We start from the raw sequence: 19,025 nt of genomic DNA, 5'->3' as shown, positions 1-19,025 counted from the left end.
AAAGCACGCTCACGCCAGCGTTTCGAAAGCGAGTGCCCGCGCTCATCGAGTGTGATGTGTTTATGTTTGCCTGTGCGTGCTGACACCGTGCTTGTTTACAAGTTTATATGGCCGATTAAACTACTATCTTTGCTTTATATAGCTGTCTACTAATTTGCTATCGCAATCGATGCTTCGGCTTTTGGGCGAAACTGCGACTTTTTTTTCAAATGTAAGAATTAAATGAAAATTGTGTGCAGTTCACCACTACTCTCATTTTGCAATTTTGCCAATTTCTCGGCTCATGCGTTTCCCGGCTCTTACGTTTTTCTTTTGTTTATTTTACGGTCCTGTGAAAAACGTATTGGTGGGGTTCTACTGCATTATAACAAATAGATGTATATTGCAATTTAGTAAAACATGTCTTGATCATTTCTCAAGTCCGCCATATTAAAATTTAACACAACGAACACTCACAACAGCTGCTCAGGCTTCTGCAGTATTAGCTGGGTTGGTTCATCAAACATGCCCAAAACATTGAGCATACCATGTTATTGCACTTATACTATATTACCATAAATAGCATTATAACAAACCTCTACTCAAAGGCACAAAGGCACTCAGCATCAGTGCCTTTGTTGCTCCACTATAGCTCTCTTTAGCTCTTCACCTTGCCCGCAAGTGGGAAAGTGGGATAAGGCAGACCGAGGGGTGAGGAGTGAAACGAACGATAGGGTGAAGAAAGCAGCGTAAACACTGCCAGCCAAGCCAGCACCGAAGCGCGGCACGGGTCTTTCGCTCCGTTCGTGGTTTGACAAGGTGAAGCCTTTTATTTTTTCCTGGCAGTTCTGCAAAACAAAACCATGTGTGCTCGCACCGGTGCATTGTTTCTGAAATGGGGAGTTTGTCAGATCGATGCCGATCTACCCCAGAAAGGGCTTTGCAAAGTTGATATCCAAGTGCATTGCTCACGAAATTCCAGCATTTTCAAGGGTTTTCAAGGATTTCAAGGAGCTGTACGTACCCCGACTGGCCTCAGGAAGACAGCTGGTGACCAGGTCAGTGTGACGGTGTTGTACGTAGTGACCTGGCCACGCGATAGGTGGCAGGTTTCTGCTGCCACTGTTATAGTAGATTCTCTGCTTGTGACGTATGTCCTGAAGTCGTCCATGGACTATGCTGCTGGGTACTGTCTGGGGTACCAAGTGGGTTCTTGGTACCAGCAGCAGGGTCCGGGTCTGCCGGCATCAGTCTCTGCACAGGTGACTTCAGCACATATCATAACAGGGAGTGTTGTGCCACTCAAGCAAAGCAGTATGAAAGTCGGACATGTTAAAGGAGGCCTCCTTTAAAAGCTTCTTTGCTTCTTGGACCGCTCTTTCTGTCATGCCATTCGAACGCAGATGGTATGCGCTTGAAGTGACCTGCGCAATGCCTAGCTTTCCCAGATAGTCCTTGAACTCTCCACTGCTAAATGGTGGACCGTTTTCAGTGCAGAGTTTCAATGGCAATTCACGGACAGAGAAAACTTCTGAGCACCACGCCGTAAGCATGCGCGCTGTTGTGCGCATTTCCCGTACGTCAAAAAAGAAAGAGTAGAAATCAACGATTAAGGCGAACTGGCATCCACCACAGTAAAATCCATTCCTACAACCTGCCACGGCAACGTTAGAACGTCACAACTTATAAGTGGCATCTTTACGTTTCTAGGCTTATCTTTCTGGCATATCTTGCAAGCTTTGCAAAACTGTTCAATGTCACTTGACATGTTGGGCCAGAACATGACCGTTCTTGCTCTCGCTTTAATTTTCTCTGTCCCCACATGTGCCGAGTGAAGAATCATCGTTTTCATTCTTTCTGAATGAGGTACGATTGCCTTATTGCTGCGGAACACGAAGCCATTCTGCGCATGTATCTCCTCCTGGTACGGCCAGTAGGCACGGACGGGCTCAGGAACTTCTTGCTTCTCAGGGGGCCATGTTGACTCGGCATATTCGCGGAGCTTCGTCAAGGTGCTTTAGTCCTTTGTTGCGGCAAGCAGGTCTTTGAGACTGCGCTCCGAGGCTGAAACACAGTCAAGCACGTTTACTTGAAAATGCTGTTTCTTCTTTCATGCATGCTTTGCTGGGAAATCTTGACAGAGCATCGCCAAGGAACAGGTCCTTTCCAGACTTATATATCACGTCAATAGAGTACTGTTGCAATGTCAGACGCATGCAGTGAAAACGTAGTGGACACTGATGCAGTGGTTTGGAAAATATAGAAACTAAAGGTCAGTGATCAGTTTCAAACGTTACCGTGTTCTGACCAAACAAGTAGTCCTTAAATTTTGTACAGCAACGTACAATCGCAAGCATTTCCTTTGCAATTTGTGCGTATCTGCTGGGTATCTGAGAGTGACCTAGAAGAAAATGCGATGGGGTGGCCATCTTGCAAAAGGACGGCGCCTACACCCAACTGACTTGCGTCAACTGATAGTCTCACTAGGTTTCTTAGCGTCAAAATAGGCGAGGACCGGTGCTGTTTGTAAACACTGGCACAACTTGTGAAAGCTTTCTTCCTGCTTTTTGGTCTATACCAACGTGATGTCTTTGCATAGCAAAGTGCGGAGTGGGGCCATTACGACAGACATGTTCGGGATGAAGCTCTGTACGAAATTCATTGTACCAAGAAAAACTTTCAGTTTCTTACCATTCTTAGGTGTTGTCATTTCCAGAATTCCTTCCACACATTGCGGGTCCATCTCCAAGCTTTCGGTGGTAAACGTGTCCCAGGTAACGGACCTCAGTCTGCAAAAACGAGCATTTCTTCAAGTTAAGTTGTAAATTATGCTCTCGGCAACAAGTCAATAGCTGCTCTAGGTTGTTTTTACTTCCATGCATACTTTGCTGGGAAATCTTGATAGAGCATCAGCAAGGAACAGGTCCTTTCCAGGTCCTGTTCCTTGTTGATGCTCTAATAACACACGGCAGTTCCTCTGGCATGCGGTGCATCGCTACCCGAATGATTTCCGGGGCAGAAGCAATGCCAAACGGCATGCAGAGGAAGCGGTAGCGGCCACACGGCGTGTTCATCATACAAAGCTTTGAACTCAAATGTGACAGTTTGATTAGCCAGACCCGATGCTGCATCCAGAGAGGAAAAAAATTTCACTCCAGCAAGCGTCAGCACGTCTCCAAGAGTTGACATGGCGTAATTTTCACGCAGTAGGACTTTGTTAATTGCCGTTGGTTCCAGGCAGATATGCCCTTTGTTTTTCTTTACGACCATCACCATGCAACTAGACCATTCAGTAGGCTGCGTTACTTGCATAATGACTCCTTGGTCTTCTATGCATTTTAATTTCTCTTTGACTTTTACCTGAAGCGCTACCAGGACTCGCCTTGCCGGCACAACTACACCCACGGCTCCACCTTTCAGCTGCCCCAGTCCAGCGAAGACATCTGCATATGACTGTACCACCGGGTACAGCTGTTCGGCCTGCACGTTCTGTATACGACAGATAAAGCCGAGACACTCGGCCGCTGAACTGCTTAGTGCGACGGGTATGTTTTGATCGACAATAAAAAATTATTCTTCATGCATCTGGGAGTTTGCTGACAAATAGAGTCGGATTCGCGCCTTTGCAGAAGCCCTCTGGCCAAAGAACGCCGTCAAAGTCGCAATGCATGCTTGCTGTGGCTTATTTGGTAGCTTCTGAACGTTGTGTTGCGAAACCACGCAACAGTTTGTGCCTGTATCAAGTTTGCATGTGAATGCTTGCCCTTCAGTGATGACTGCACTCATGTAGTCTGCTATGATTGTGCTCACTGTCAAAGTTTCCAAAAAATAATCTTTGTTATCCTCCATGTGCACTCCTCAAGGTTCTCTGTCGTCGCAGCGGTATCGCCTTGCATGCTTGAGCAAAATGATTATGCCCGCCACATTTTTTTAGATACTTTCCCTTCAGCTGGACAGTTTTCACCCTGGTGAGCGTGATAACCACACTGACCGCAGTGATGTGCTCGCTTTGCAACTGCACAAATCGATGTGTTCTGTGACGGTACTGCCCCTTCACTGATTTCACGAAATTGCTCCTGCCCTTGCTTGTGAATGCGGTAGATTTCAACGGTTCTTTCACACGAAGGGTTTTCTGCAATCAGCCTCTGTTGCAAGCTTCTGTCGCAGACACCCAGGATTAATCTGCTGCGAAACATGCGGTCTTCAAGGTTTTCAAACTCACAGTTCTTCCCTAAAATCCTGAGGTCTGTCAACCATTCATTGAAAGATTCACCCTCCTCTTGGTTTCTTGAACCAAAGCGGAATTCACTGAATGTGAGGTTAGTCGCAGGCTTGTATAAGTTCTCAAATTTCTGCAGGAATATGTCAATGGTGTTCTTATCTGCCTCATTTTCAAACATGACGGTACTGTAAGCCTTTCTGCCTTCTCCAACCGTTACGAGTAAGGTTGCGGCTTGCACTTCCTTTGGTTGTTTTGTCAACTAAGTAGCCATAGAAAAAAGTTCGAAATCACTTCTCCCCGTCTTCCATCCAAGCCATGCATCGGTGGAGGCATCCAAAGGTTTCGGAGAAGGAAGCAGCGTTGATGGAGTCAACATGACGGCTTGGCACCGCTGGCATCATGTGAGCGGGTCGACAGTCGGGTGATGAACGTTTATTTCTGGGGTAAAGGCAATTATATAGGCAGAACAGATGTGACGTAATTGGTCACGCGTGTATCGCACTTGATGCTTAGCAGGGTGACGTCATGCTTACATGGCTCTGCTACACTTCGGTAGTTTACGGCACAACACGCAGTTATTTTAAGGGAAGAAATGCAGCACCCTTGTGCAGGCAAAGTGCCTCTGCAAATTTGTGAAGCCCCAACTGCCTGGACAAGGTTGGCTTCAGTAGAGGTCGATCCAGCCCCCTTTAGTAGAGATCAGTTGTGCGCAACCTTTAATACTGGCTATGCTTTCTAGTCAGAATACTGTCAACAGCTACCACCTTGCATTTCTCAACCTGTGACATGCGAACAGAAAGTAACCTCACTGTGTTGATTCTATGGCTTTAGTTTTCTAAACGAACTGCCTACACATTGTAGCATATTATTATGAAAGAAGTTTATTTCCAAAGTGAAATGAGGTACAGGAGGAAGCCACAGGGAAGGGCCAGCTGGCGCGAAGTACAGCCGAGCTCACACACCCCACCCTACTTCTTTCTTGGGCTCAGACGCGCAGTGCTGCGACATTTTTTCCAGGGTGCAGACGAAGCTCACTGAGCGAGCTAAGGAGACCTGTCGTGGTACTGCTTAAGTCTGGCTACGTGAACAGCTTGCGTCGTGCGTGAACGCCGATTACTTGCCGTCACTTTGGCAATAACAGTTCACACCACTCAAGCGAGTGAGTATAATGAATGATCCCGAGTAACTGGCGAGAAACTTGCGGTACAATCCCTTTTTGTGAATAGGTGTCCACAACCAGACGTAGTCACCGGGGGTAAAGTTGACATCGATATGCCGGGTATCGCAGCGAGTCTTGCTGTGGCCTTGTGAGGACAACGTCCGAAGATGTGCCAGTCGACGAGCTTTTTCAGCACGACACAGAGTTTGGGCAATTGAATTGAAGGATCTGCTTGACACGATAAAGGTAGAATAGTGTCCAGAAGGGTCTGGGGAGTGTGTGCGTACTGCAGAAAGAACGGTCCATATCCAATAACTTCATGCATGGCAGTATTGTATGCATACGTTACAAAAGGTAAGACAGCGTCCCAATTTTTGTGGTCAGCGGTGACATACATTGACAGCATGTTGGTAAGCGTTCGATTCGTCTGCTCCGTGAGGCCATTGGTTTGCAGGTGGTAAGGAGTGGAATGACGATAGGCAGAACTACAAAGCCGTAAATGTTCAACGACGTCGGCGGTGAATTGCCGTCCATGGTCACCAATGACAACCCGTGGAGCGCCGTGATGCAGTATGACGTGATGCAACAAAAAGACGTCTGCTGCAGTGGCAGATGAAAGGGTAGCTGTTTCTGTGTAATGAGTCAGATAATCGACGCACATTATAATCCAGCGGTAGCCAGCTGACGTCTTTGGAAGCGGGCCGAGCAAGTAGATGCCGACTTTTTCAAAAGGCAATGTGTAAGTGTTTAACTGGTTGCAAATAGCCTGCTGGAGCCGTCGTCGTTTGTGGCGCTGACTAACAGTACAGCTGGCGACATACTGTTTGGTTGTTTTCCAGAGTTTAGGCCAGAAAAATCTCTGGCGAAGTCGATGTAGTGTGCGTGCAAACCCAAGGAGCCTGGACGTGATATTGTCGTGCATGGAACGAAGGACAGCAGGGCGTAGGTTTTCGAGCACCCCTAGAAGCAATGGAGGACCATCAGCTGAGTAATTTTTTTTGTATAGAAAGTCATTACGAAAAATAAACTGTGTTCCTACAGACTCACGTGCAGCTGCCCGCACAGATTGCAATGTAGGGTCGCAACGTTGCTCGCTCTCGAAGGTAATGAGGTCGGGAAACTCGGGGGAGATGGAAACGAGAAAGTCATCGAAGTCATCGTCGTCAGCCTTAGTGTGCGGCGAAGGGAGATGGGATAGGCAGTCAGCATCCGTGTGACAACGTTCGCTCTTGTAGGCGACGGAAAAGCCGTACTCTTGAAGGCGCAACGGCCAGCGGGCCAACCGACCAGATGGGTCGCGCAGCCCAACGAGCCAGCATAGTGAATGATGGTCGGTCACAATCGTGAACGCGCGGCCATGCAAATATGGACGGAACTTCTGAATGGCGAAGACGACTGCTAGACACTCGAGTTCAGGAACGGTGTAGTTTCTCTCTGCTTTTGTAAGTGTCCGACTAGCATAGGCAATGACATGCTGGCGACCCCCGCAGTTCCGAACAAGCACAGCGCCAACACCCACACTACTGGCATCAGTGTGCAGCTCAATAGAAGCCTCCGGATCGAAATTCTACAGAACAGGTCCAGAAGTCAACAAAAACTTTAGCTGTTGAAACACAGAGTCACAATCAGCAGTCCACAAGTAGGGCGTCTTTGTGAAGGAGAGATGTCAGGGCAGAGGCAAGCTGTGCAAAGTTCTTGATAAACCGTCGAAAATATGAGCAAAGGCCCAAAAAACTTCGCAGGTCTTTCTACGTCTGTGGCTGTTGGAAGTCGCGAACCGCTATCTTTTCAGGGTCTGGGCGTATGCCGTCTTTGTCGACCAGAAAGCCTAGTACAAGCGCTTGATGCTCACCGAAATGACAATTTTTAGAGTTTAAAATAAGGCCAGCTTGCTGGATACAGTCAAGAACGACTGACAGGCGCTGATTGTGCTCGTGAAATGTCCTGCCATATATAATGACGTCATCTAAATAGCACATGCAAATTTCCCATTTGAGTCCACGGAGCACTGCATCCATAAATCGCTCGAATGTCGCTGGAGCATTGCATAAGCCAAAGGGCATAACGTTGAACTCAAAGAGGCCGTCAGGCGTTACAAAGGCTGTCTTCTCCTTGTCTGAGGGGTGCAGTGGAATTTGCCAATACCCTGACCGTAAATCAACAGAAGAGGAATACGACGCGGAATGGAGGCTGTCGACAGTGTCGTTGATTCACAGTAGGGGGTACACGTCTTTCTTTGTGATGGTGTTTAGGTGGCGATAGTCCGCACAGAATCTCCATGAGTTGTCTTTTTTCTTGACAAGAATCACAGGAGCCACCCAGGGGCTACATGATTCCTGGATCACTTGCGTCCGTAACATATCTTCGACCTGCTCTGCGATGATTTTTCTCTCTGAAGGTGAAACCCAATAAGGCTTCTGGCGAATTGGCGTTACTTGCCCAGTATGGATGCGGCGTTGCATATGAGACGCCGGTGTTGTATGGGATGCTCGTTGGTCTTGAGCAAAATCAAACACTGTGCAGTAGCGAGCCAGCACTCCTTCAAGTAGACAATGCTCACTAGAAGATAGTCACTTGTTAATCATGCCCTTAAAGCCAGCAGAATAATCATGACTGGGATCAGGGGTAGATTTCTTTCCAGTAGTTGTCATTTTGATGGTTCCAATGCTGACAATGCCTTGTTCGTCAAAGCTCGCTAACTTAAGTCCAAGCGGCAAAGTTATCAATTGTGTTGACACGTTCACTGTCCACAAACGAGTACAACCATCAGTAGTGACCACGACGGAGCGGGGGACTATCACATTTTTCGTGAGCGCGTTATTATAATCGGGCTTGGCTAAACCACAGCAGGAACCCGTACGAGGGCGAGAAGAGTTCACGGGTACAAACATTGCTGTCTGAGGGGGCAAGCAGACATCTTGCGACACAGAGAGAATGTCCACGGCATCATTGGTGCTATCTGTTATGGGGGTTCGCGCATCGCGGCGAACAGAAATCGCGAAAAGTGCAACAATCCAAATTTTCCCCCCACTCAAGTAAGAAATCAATTCCTAATATAACGTCACGCGTTGCGGGTGCAAGCACAGTAAATTCCCTCCGAAATGTCTGGTTCCCTACCGTAATTGTAGCAGAACAAACACCAAGAGGGCGTAGCATTTCCCCGCCAACACCACAAAAGGTAGTGTTCCGATCCCACGAAAACATAACTTTTTGTCCGAGACGATTTCTGAAGTCCAGACTCATAACAGAAACTGCAACCCCGGTGTCAATTAAAGCAAAAGTACTCACATTGTCCACTGAAACACACACTTCGTTCTTAAACATGATCACACAAGGGGGTCTTGATGAAGATGAATGTATAGCGGCCTCACCCCCGTTGGTCGCACCACCTAGTTTCCCAGCGGTGGCGGTGACGAGCCACGACGAGGTGACAAAGAGCGCCGTTGTCGTGTCGGTGGTGGTGTGAGGCTGCGCTCGGAGACAGGAGAGTCACTGCAGTTAGCGCGTCCCTGCTGCAGCCGTTGGAAGGAACTGGGAAACTGCCAGGGCTTGTCAGCGGGCACTCAGAGGGTATAGGCATTAAACCATGGAGCACGCTGCTGGCGGCAGTGGCAATACCTAGCAATGTGTCCAGGCACACCATAGCTGTAGCAAATGCAGGAGTCACGGCTTGTCACGGGCGACACGGGTGAAAAGGAACTCGCAGGCTGGTTGTAGGAGGGAGACGGCCTCGGAACAAATTGTTGTGGTGCATCGTGTGGCGTTCTAGACTTGTCGGTTGCGGTCGCCAGTTGCTTCTGTCCGCACGATCAGCATAGGCCCCACGAGACTCCCGGTAACCTTGACGTGTCCAGGTGGCTGGTGGCATGTGAGAGCGCTCTTCAACTGCACACTGATGACAGACATGAGCGTCGTCAACAACTTTAAGCTGTGCGAGCTCTTCTTTAACCACTTGCCGTATCATAGAGATGTCTTGGGCTGGGATTGACACACATGCAATAGTGGTGACATTGTCTAAGCGTCCAAACTTTGTTGCAATCCTCATTTTCAGTGCTTCAAACGCCCGGCAATGTTTCCTCAAATTAGCTGGAGTATTAAGGTCTTCTTTTGTTATAAGAAAATTATAAACGTCTTCAGCGATTCCCTTAAGGAGGTGCCCTACTTTGTCTTCATCGGACATGGTGGCGCTGACAATTCCGCATAGTTTCAAGCCAGCCTCAATGTAGGTTTGTGATGTGTGATGCGCGATGGTGATATTTGTGGTGCGCGACAAGGTGCGGTGCATTCAAACAAGCAGCAGACGACAAGGAGAGCGCGCGCCAAGGCGAATTCCATGCTGATGGAAAACGACAACGTCGAAGAGTGTCCGGCGCGTGAACACGCGGCGCAAGAAAGAAAACAAAGAAAAAGGCCTCCAATCGCAAAAGACCACGGAGCTTCAAGCAGCCAATGAACGAATGACAAATCGGTCAGAGCGGCAGAAAAGCGAGCCGCGCTGGCAGTAGGGGGGAAGAGTTCCAGGAGCAGCACCAGGAGAAGGTCGGCCACCGGATCGGGGGTTGAAGACAGCTGTCGGGTTCCGGACCCGAGCCACCAGGACTTCACACGGCCAGGGCCTCCTGCCAACCCATTCCTGGGCGTAGCCACTCTATCCGTTTGGGAATTGCTGCCCAAGGCACGTGAGCGTCTACGCCCGTGGGCAGAACGAGAGCTGTCGGGCTACAGGCCCGAGCTCCACGACCAGCTGCCCGGCCAAAACGCCGCCACCGTCAACCCGTGCTGCCAAGCCGCCTGCCTTCCTGGGCATCGCCACTCTGCCCGATAGTCCACTGCTGCTGCCTGCGGCCTGTGAGCGTCTGCACCCGTGGACAGAACGTGAGCTGTCGGGCTACGGGCCCGAGTGCCATGAGCAGCTGCCCGGCCAGAACGCCACCGCCGTCAGCTCGTGCTGCCGAGCTGCCTGTCTTCTCCCTCCGAGCCAGAGCTGCCACGCTCTGGCAGCCTGTACGACGGTCCGATGCAGCGACCTTTTGGCGAGACCAACACCGCTTCTCTCGTTGTCTCATCTCCGCTGCTCCACGTCGAGACTACAGTACGCGCACACGCCTGCTTCCTGCGCGAACTTGCTGCCCGAACGTTTTGTGCCATGATAGTCGTTTTAAGTGTTTGTTTTATGGATTAATTTTCGCTTCTGTTTTATTAAAATTTTGTGTGTTTTTCAACAAACGGTTTTGTCCCCAATTGGGTTTTTGTCCCCCAATTGAGGAACCGTCTTAAAAGTTAGAGAAAAGTCACGCTGCATCACAAATTGGCGTCCACGACAGGACAAAGCCGTTTGTTTGGATTTTACTGTTAATTCTAACAGCTCGGAACCATGGCTAGCACGCGAGAAATGTCAACTTTAGCTGAATGCATGGGGCTGGAAGGAGCTGAGTTAAAGGCGTGGTTGGACGAGCGGGAGGCGTGAGTGCGAGAAGAACGCGTTGCAGAGCGAAAAGAATGGGCTGCGCAACGAAAGGAAATGACTGCAGAACGAGAAGCGAAAAGAGGTCGGCTTGAGCGCGAGGCACGTGTGTTGCAGTTGCGTCTCAGGGTCACGGAGGCTGAAAGGGCACGTTCACTAAGAGAGATTCGCGAGCTGGAGTCGTATGCAAGCTCTATTGAGCAAGCGTTTGACGAGGGCTCCAGACTCAGCAGTTCAAAATCTTTGACTATTGATTGCCCCGAACACCGTCACGGGTGTTTGCTAGAAAAAGGCACTAAACAAGAGGGCAGCAGAGAAATGAGCAGAAAACGGACCAGCCTAGGTCCTGGCATGAACCTCAGGGACGCTGAGGATAGCTCAGGGAGCAGACAGCAGGTAGCTTCTCATGAAATTGAGGCACGCATGCACATCTGTGCTAGAAAAAGCACCTTGGATAAAGAGGCAAAAATGCTGTCAGAAATCCCGACAGGCTGGGCACTGGTGTGCATGAACTGTGACCTCGAAGAGGACAAAACCAGCAAGGAGGCACGCATGCAAACCAGTGCAACAAAAAGCACATCAAATGAAGAGGCACATAAACCTCTAGAAAGCCCGACAGACCGGGCAAAGGTTCGCATTGCCCATGACCTCGAAGAGTGCGAGGCGAGCAAGGAAACGCTCCCCCACTCTTCCGGTGTGCCCCTTGCAATGGTGACAAGTGGCCTCGTCAGGTGCGAGGACCACCCAGATAACTCACTTCGAGAGAAGGTGAGCTTGTCTGTCTGCATCCCTGAACACCCAATAGGTCAAAGTGCAATGAGCACAAGTACCGAGATATTTGGTAGAAAGAACATAAAAGATTCCAGAAAACAAATGAGACACATAAGAGAAATGTCGCACGACATTTCAGCACCTACTGATAACGTGCTCAGAAAAAGGGTGCGGGGTAGTAAGCTTGGATATAAGTTCTACAAGTCATGGTTGGCTTACGCTTGAAAATGCGCTGCGGATGTCAGGAACTCATCCAAGAGAGAACAGCTATGTATCTACTCCACATTTTGCAATGAATAATGAGGAATCAGATCACTCCTCATTAGCGTCAGCTGAAGTAGAAAGCATTTCCGCGGAGATGCCGGGAACGCATTCTGCCGATAGGTCGGAACGACTATCTAGCTTGCCCGAACCAGTCCTTAAGGCATTCGAGTCTCAATGCATGCCGCTGCAGGGTGATGAATTCAGTGCAAATGATAGTCTGGGCGAGCGTTTTGAATCAATTCAACACCTGAGTCAGGTCATTCAGAGGTCCTTGTATGTGCGTTTCCCAAGGTGCAACAAATCGGCTCCAGGGGTTTCATCCTGAACGCAAAAGAGACGCACGGTTCGTCTCACCTGGGATGCAATTACCTAAGAAGCCGATTTATTAGCCGGTTGCCATATCAGGATTTGACCTTGGACAGAAACGTATTTGGTGGACAACATAGTTATCAACTATAAGTGCTTTACTCGAAGTAGTTTTTTTGAGTGTCATGCTTTATATGCCCCATAAACATTGTATTTAACTTGTAAGCGCTTTCGCTTGTTATGAGCATTCGTGGGTGTTGTGCTTGAATGCCTCGTGAGCTTTAAGATTTGAATTTGTGTGGTGGACCCACAGTGAATGTGCCATATAGAGCATAAGTGTGAAAGGTGTCGCGCACTGACCGGCAGTTTTTCCTCTGGAAAAACTTTTCCCAAAAAGGGGCTTATATGATGTGTGATATGCGACGGTGATATTTGTGGTGTGCGACAAGGTGCGGTGCATTCAAACAAGAAGCAGACGACAAGGAGAGCGCGCGCCAAGGCGAATTCCATGCTGATGGAAAATGACGTCGAAGAGCATCCGGCGCGTGAACACGCGGCGCAAGAAACAAAACAAAGAAAAAGGCACCCAATTGCAAAAGACCACGGAGCTTCAAGCAGCCAATGAACGAATGACAAATCGGTCAGAGCGGCAGAAAAGCGAGCCGCGCTGGCAGTAGGGGGGAAGAGTTCCAGAAGCGGCACCAGGAGAAGGTTGGCCACCGGATCGGGGGTTGAAGACAGCCGTCGGGTTCCGGACTCGAGCCACCAGGACTTCACCCGGCCAGGGCCTCCTGCCAACCCATTCCTGGGCGTCACCACTCCATCCGTTCGGGAATTGCTGCCTGAGGGCGGTGAGCGTCTACGCCCATGGGCAGAACGAGAGCTGTCGGGCTACGGGCCCGAGCTCCACGACCAGCTGCCTGGCCAGAACGCCGCCGCCGTCAACCCGTACTGCCATGCCGCCTGCTTTCCTGGGCATCGCCACTCTGCCCGATAGTCAACTGCTGCTGCCCGAGGCCGGTGAGCGTCTACGCCCGTGGACAGAACGTGAGCTGTCGGGCTACAGGCCCGAGTGCCACGACCAGCTGCCCGGCCAGAACGCCACCGCCGTCGGCCCGTGCTGCCGAGCCGCCTGTCTTCTCCCTCCAAGCCAGAGCTGCCACGCTCTGGCAGGCTGTACGACGGTCCGATACAGCGACCTTTTGGCGAGACCAACACCGCTTCTCTCATCGTCTCGTCTCCGCTGCTCCGCATCGAGACTATAGTACGCACACACGCCTGCTTCCTGCCCGAACTCGCTGCCCGAACGTTTTGTGCCGTGATAGTCGTTTTAAGTGTTTGTTTTTATGGGTTAATTTTCGCTTCAGTTTTATTAAAAGTTTGTGTGTTTTTCAACAAACGGTTTTGTCCCCAATTGGGTTTTTGTCTCCCAATTGAGGAACCGTCTTCAAAGTTAAAGAGAAAAGTCACCTTACATCACAAGCTTGTACAAGTTTCGCCAGGCAACCGAGCTCGAGGGGAAAGCAGTCTGCTCAGCCTTCTTTTTCTTGGAGATCGGGTCCCCAAAGCACTTTGTAAATTATTCTACAAGATCGTCCCAGCTTGTTAGCACGTTCTCATGGTTTTCAAACGAGAGGAGCGCAGTTCCAACGAGAAAGAAAACCACTAAATCAAGCTGCTTCGCAGTGCTCCCCTGGTTGTGGCGACTCACTCTCTTGTAGTGCTTCAGCCAGTCATCGACATCTTCGGTCGCCTTCCCCGAAAAGGTGGGCGGCTCTCGCAGTGGCGTCCAGTAGCCAGACTGCCCTGTGTGACTGCTGTCTGGGTCGATGCTGGCGGGGTCGTCAATGCCTTCTCCGGAATCGGCCATGTCTGCTGCCTGTGGTGGTAACCCGGCCAAGCGTCTACTCCATCGCAGAGTCGGTAGAGCTGGATCGTCCAGGGTGTACCCAGCACTTCCACCAAAGATGTTACGAAAGATGTTTATTTACAAAGTGGAACGAGGTACAGGAGCAAGCCACAGGGAAGGGCCAGCCGGCGTGGAGTACAGCCGAGCTCACATGCCCCACCCTACTTCTTTCTCAGGCTCAGATGCGCAGCGCTGCGACAATATTGTTAAAAAATATAGTTGGCACATTTTTAATACTGTTACTAGAGAGGCTAGTTGGTTGCTAGAAATGTGAAACATGTTACCAGCCCTCTGACAGGATGCAAGATACAAGCATACACTGGAAAGCTGTAGCAGAATTTAAATTTACTAGGCACAGTGCTACAGCAGGCAAGTTTGGTTACTGTTGTTATTGCAGAAGGTTTACTGCATGTGTACATAGGAAACAAATCACATGGGCAATCAATTGATTGTGCAGTTTGATGAATAAGTAGAAATACACCATAACCACTTTTAACTTTTACTTGACACAAGACAATCAATTGATTGTGCAGTTTGATGAATAAGTAGAAATACACCATAACCACTTTTAACTTTTACTTGACACAAGACTAGAGCAGTCTTGTGTCAAGTAAAGGTTAAAAGTGGTTATGGTGTATTTTTTTATAATTTTTTTTTATTTATTACATACTGCAGACCCTTGGGTCAAGCAGGTGGGTAGTTTCAAAAAAACAGTCATATTACAAAAAGCAACAATACAAATTGTTTGAAGATTAACGCAATAACATAGATAATAAAACACAAAAGAGCAACAATAGAATCTGTTTCAAGATTAGTGCAATAAGATATAATACAACTGAATGCAAAACAACAATGGAATCTGTTCCTAGATTTTTGCAAAAATAGTGCTACAATAACAGATGTGAACAGGTGCAACAGTGATACTTCGGTGTGGTAGGAGAGACTAAGATGTCTGGATTAATTCGTTCCAATCTAATACCGTGCGTGGAAAAAAGGAATACTTATAAGCGTCAGTTCTGGCAAAATAAGGTGTTAAAGAGTTGGGCTGATGGTGCCTTGTAGGTCTGGTTAGTAAGGGTGATAGATACGGTGATGGATCTATAGCAAGTTCGTGATTAAGAAGCAGTGAGAGGAAGTCGATTCGGAACTGTTTTCGGCGCGTTTTAAGAAGGGGAATGTCATTGGCTATCATTATATCGGATGGAGAGTCAGTTCGTGAGAATTTGTTATAAATAAATCGGACTGCTTTCCCCCTCTGTATTCTTTCAAGACACTTAATGTTTATTTGAGTATACGGGTCCCAAACTACACTGGCGTACTCCAATTTAGGTCTGATTAAGGAATAATAGCAAAGTTGTTTAACATTGCTTGGGGTGGTTTGAAGTTTATGTTTTAGGAAGCAAAGCTTTCGAAAGGCCGATGAACAAATATTGTTAACATGTATATTGCAGGATAAATTAGTTGTTAATGTAACACCTAAGTATTTGTAATTGTCAACTTTTTTTCAATGACGATGGGCCAAGTCTGTAAGTAAAAGACAGAGGTGTTTTTTTTTACGTGTTATAGGGAGGAATACAGTTTTGTCGGTGTTAAAACCATCCCCCAATCTTTGCACCACTTCAATATGTTATTCAGGTTTTCTACTTATTGGGCAAATTGATTGCCCATGTGATTTGTTTCTTATCTACACATGCAGTAAACCTTCTGCAATAAGCAAAATGAGAAAAAGGAATGCCGTGATAATCTTAACTGCTGAGGGCATAAGTAATGGCGAATAGCACATAGTTGAAGCTATGTAAATATTCAGTTTTCTCACAGCTTAAGTGTTCAGCAAGTAATAAGGTATGCTGTGCGCCTCTGCATGACCAATGCAATCTACGTACTTGAGACTACGCACTGAGGATGCGTAGTAGTGTTCAGCTGTTCGACTTTGGTTTTCTGCTATACAGAATTCATTGGGTACTTGTAGCTTACTTTGCGAAAAAATGTAACTTGGAGCACTAGTCATCTATACCATATTTGCACATAAATAATGCAACCACAATTATAACATGACGAGGGGGGGGGACTATGGGACTCTGAGAAAAAGAACGAAAATATATATTACAATGTCACGTGATGCCACAAACAGAAAGCAATGCATAGAAGCAGATGGCGCTTCCATCCCACCAAGGTTAGGCAAACAGGCAGCACTTCAGAAGTGCCCGTGACACAATCAAGCACGGCAAAGCTGTGTTTACTCGTGTGTGTTCGAACACAGCTCCACATGCAGTAGCCATCACAGTATTGTTGTCCAGTGGTTTAGCTCACCGCAGCTTAAAGTGCGAGAAAATATAAAGAAAAAAATCTGCATTAGAGGCTTGTCGCAAACAAGAATATAATGTGAAATGCATTCCGAGGTCAGTAACTCCTGAAAAAGAAAAAAGAAAAAAAAAACTTGCCGTATATATGTGAAAATCAGGAAGCTGCATGGTATTTTCACATAAAATTAATTTTCATGATACCGCAGTGCGCAGGGTTTTATAGACAAAATGACATACATTCAGCACAAATATCATCACACTATTATGGTATGCAATAATTGTAACCTCTCATAACATAAAAGGTGCAGTTCATTTTACAACAAAAGTTGACATTCTTCAATATGAGCCCTGTAAATTTTAGCACGCAGGGGCACCACTTGGTTAAGCAATAGCGATGTAATGTCTATGCATACAAGCATTAGCCATGCATTTGTGCCACATTGCCCAAATGAAATCAATTTTCCCAAGTCTGCCTCATACAAGACTGCAATTAAAGCATAGTAAGCTTATACAGTCTCCCTGACAGGAACACCTCATCTTTACATTTTAACTTATAGAGCTCTGTTGATGCCAGCCTACTATAACACTGAACCTTGCTGCATGCTTTACAGAGAAATTACAGCGGTAGCACTTAACTCGAAAATTAATCAGGGCGGCGGCGTTGCTAAACAGACCTACAAATGTCACATTTCATGTGTAACAGCTTGCTTGATTTGCTTGCCTAACCTACAAAGAGCCAATTAAAATTATTTCTTTCTGTTTAGCATTTCAGCCTGCTAGACCACACTCAAATGACATCAATATATTAACTCGGAGAAGCTAATGAGGCTTATATATTAACACCTTGGCATATTGCCACAGCTGCACTCTGTCACGTGTGCTGTAATATTGAAGGGGTGCTTGTCCACCAGCACTCCAATGTCACTAACAGTGATCACCTACCCAGCTAAGTGGGTGGTCATGATGCAGGTAGTAAAGAGCTGAGAGAAAAAAAATCCACTTACTTTGAGGGCAACAATATTGCGATAACTTGAGAGACATAGGCACATGGCAGGCAGCAGACCACTTCTCAGCTCCAGCAGGACAACAGCAACTAGTCTTTCAATAAAAGAAAATATTAGTAATGTCACATTACCTTATCTTTGCTACATGGCATTGCATATAACGCGCAAATTGAAGTTGTAGAAAGCATCTAAATACTAGGCATGCATTTTTCTTCATCCCTGCTATGGAATGACCTTGTAAACTTTGTAACGCAAAAACTGAGTCAGATAACAGGTATAAGCCAAAACCGATACCTTCTTCCTACATCAGTTAAAGTACTATTATGTAACGTCTTATTCGCTTCTCATATCAATTATTGTCACCTCATATGGGGCACTACAACTGATACGAACTTAAACAAATTGTTTTTATTGCAGAAAAGGATAGCACGCGTCCTCGCAAATGTTCCGTACAATACACACACCGAGCATTTATTTGGCAAGTTTAAAATTAACACAGTGCATGAAACTTATAGGCATCGACTTTTTCAGAAGTTTTATCACATGAACAGGAAGAATGATCTATTCCTTGTTAAATTATCATGTTTAGAAGAACGCGTCCCCTCAAGTTTCACGAGAAGCACAGAACCCTGGACAGTGCCCCATTTTAGAACTAATTACAGCTCACAAATTCTCAAAAAAAGAACTTACTAAGGGTTTTAAATAATTACAACAAATCTGGAATTGATATATGTGCCCCCCTTATCCCATCAAAATTTTCTCAACTTAATCAGCAGGACTAACATTCATGTTTATACGGTCAGCTATTTGAAGAGTGCAGATTAGTTGAGTGTACAGCTTCTTGTTTACATTATATGTATATATTTCTTTTTCTGTGATGTGTGAAACGTGTAACTGATCTACGCGCAACTACTCACTTTTCACTTAGTGTTTCTCATGCATTCTTGCAAAATTGATTATTTTGTATTGTCAAAAACATGCGGCAGCTCCGCACTGCCCATGTCTTGTGATCATATGAGGCAGTGTGTTTTTTCAAGCTGCACCTTGGCAGCTTTTCTTCCCTGCCTCGCCCAATCTGTTGGAAATAGACATATATATTGTTTCTGCTAAGTATCAATCAATTATCTGATTTTCATGCATATCTACTCTCAGCTCAAGCAATTCAACTCAAGTATTTATAAAATACAGTCGATGTTGAGTGCATTCGTTTCTCTGGTAGGTCCAATTTTTTTTTGCAGCTGGTACATTTACAGCTAGCTTACTGACACGAATGCCTTGACTGCTCAAACATCATACGAAGCAAACCGTCTTGCTGCACCGCAAGCAGTTGCACCAAGAAAAGCCACAGTAGAGCTAACATTTTTTTTGTCACTACAATAAAAAAGTGCATGCGAGCAAGATAGTAATATCACACGTAGTAAACCACTGCTATTACCTCGAACGTTTAGATGAATGGACACAGTACACTCTCAAGCCAGTGCAAGCGTCAATACAAGTTATATGCGCAACTGAATGCGCTCTTATTCTATGTTTGTAACACAAGTAAGCAAGAAGTTATAAGCATCACATGGAAAATTTAGATCACGATCAAGCCAATCGCGCTACCATGGAGATAGATCTGAAGTTATAGACAATACTTTCTCC

At 46.9% G+C, this 19,025-nt stretch overlaps 1 long non-coding RNA gene across 1 annotated transcript; it reads right to left on the bottom strand.

Moving 5' to 3' along the window:
* Nucleotides 1-1,860: 1,860 nt before the first annotated feature.
* Nucleotides 1,861-17,509, bottom strand: LOC125942266 (uncharacterized). The gene is made up of 3 exons (XR_007464945.1): nt 17,382-17,509; nt 2,671-2,768; nt 1,861-2,043 (listed from the first exon to the last, which is right to left on the bottom strand). It is a non-coding gene; the product is annotated as an uncharacterized LOC125942266 (long non-coding RNA).
* Nucleotides 17,510-19,025: the final 1,516 nt, after the last annotated feature.

Source organism: Dermacentor silvarum, chromosome 1, assembly GCF_013339745.2.
Source record: "Dermacentor silvarum isolate Dsil-2018 chromosome 1, BIME_Dsil_1.4, whole genome shotgun sequence".
In the NCBI taxonomy this organism is placed as follows: domain Eukaryota; kingdom Metazoa; phylum Arthropoda; class Arachnida; order Ixodida; family Ixodidae; genus Dermacentor; species Dermacentor silvarum.
Note: the sequence above shows the minus strand (reverse complement) of the source record. Positions and strands in the feature narration are given on the sequence as shown.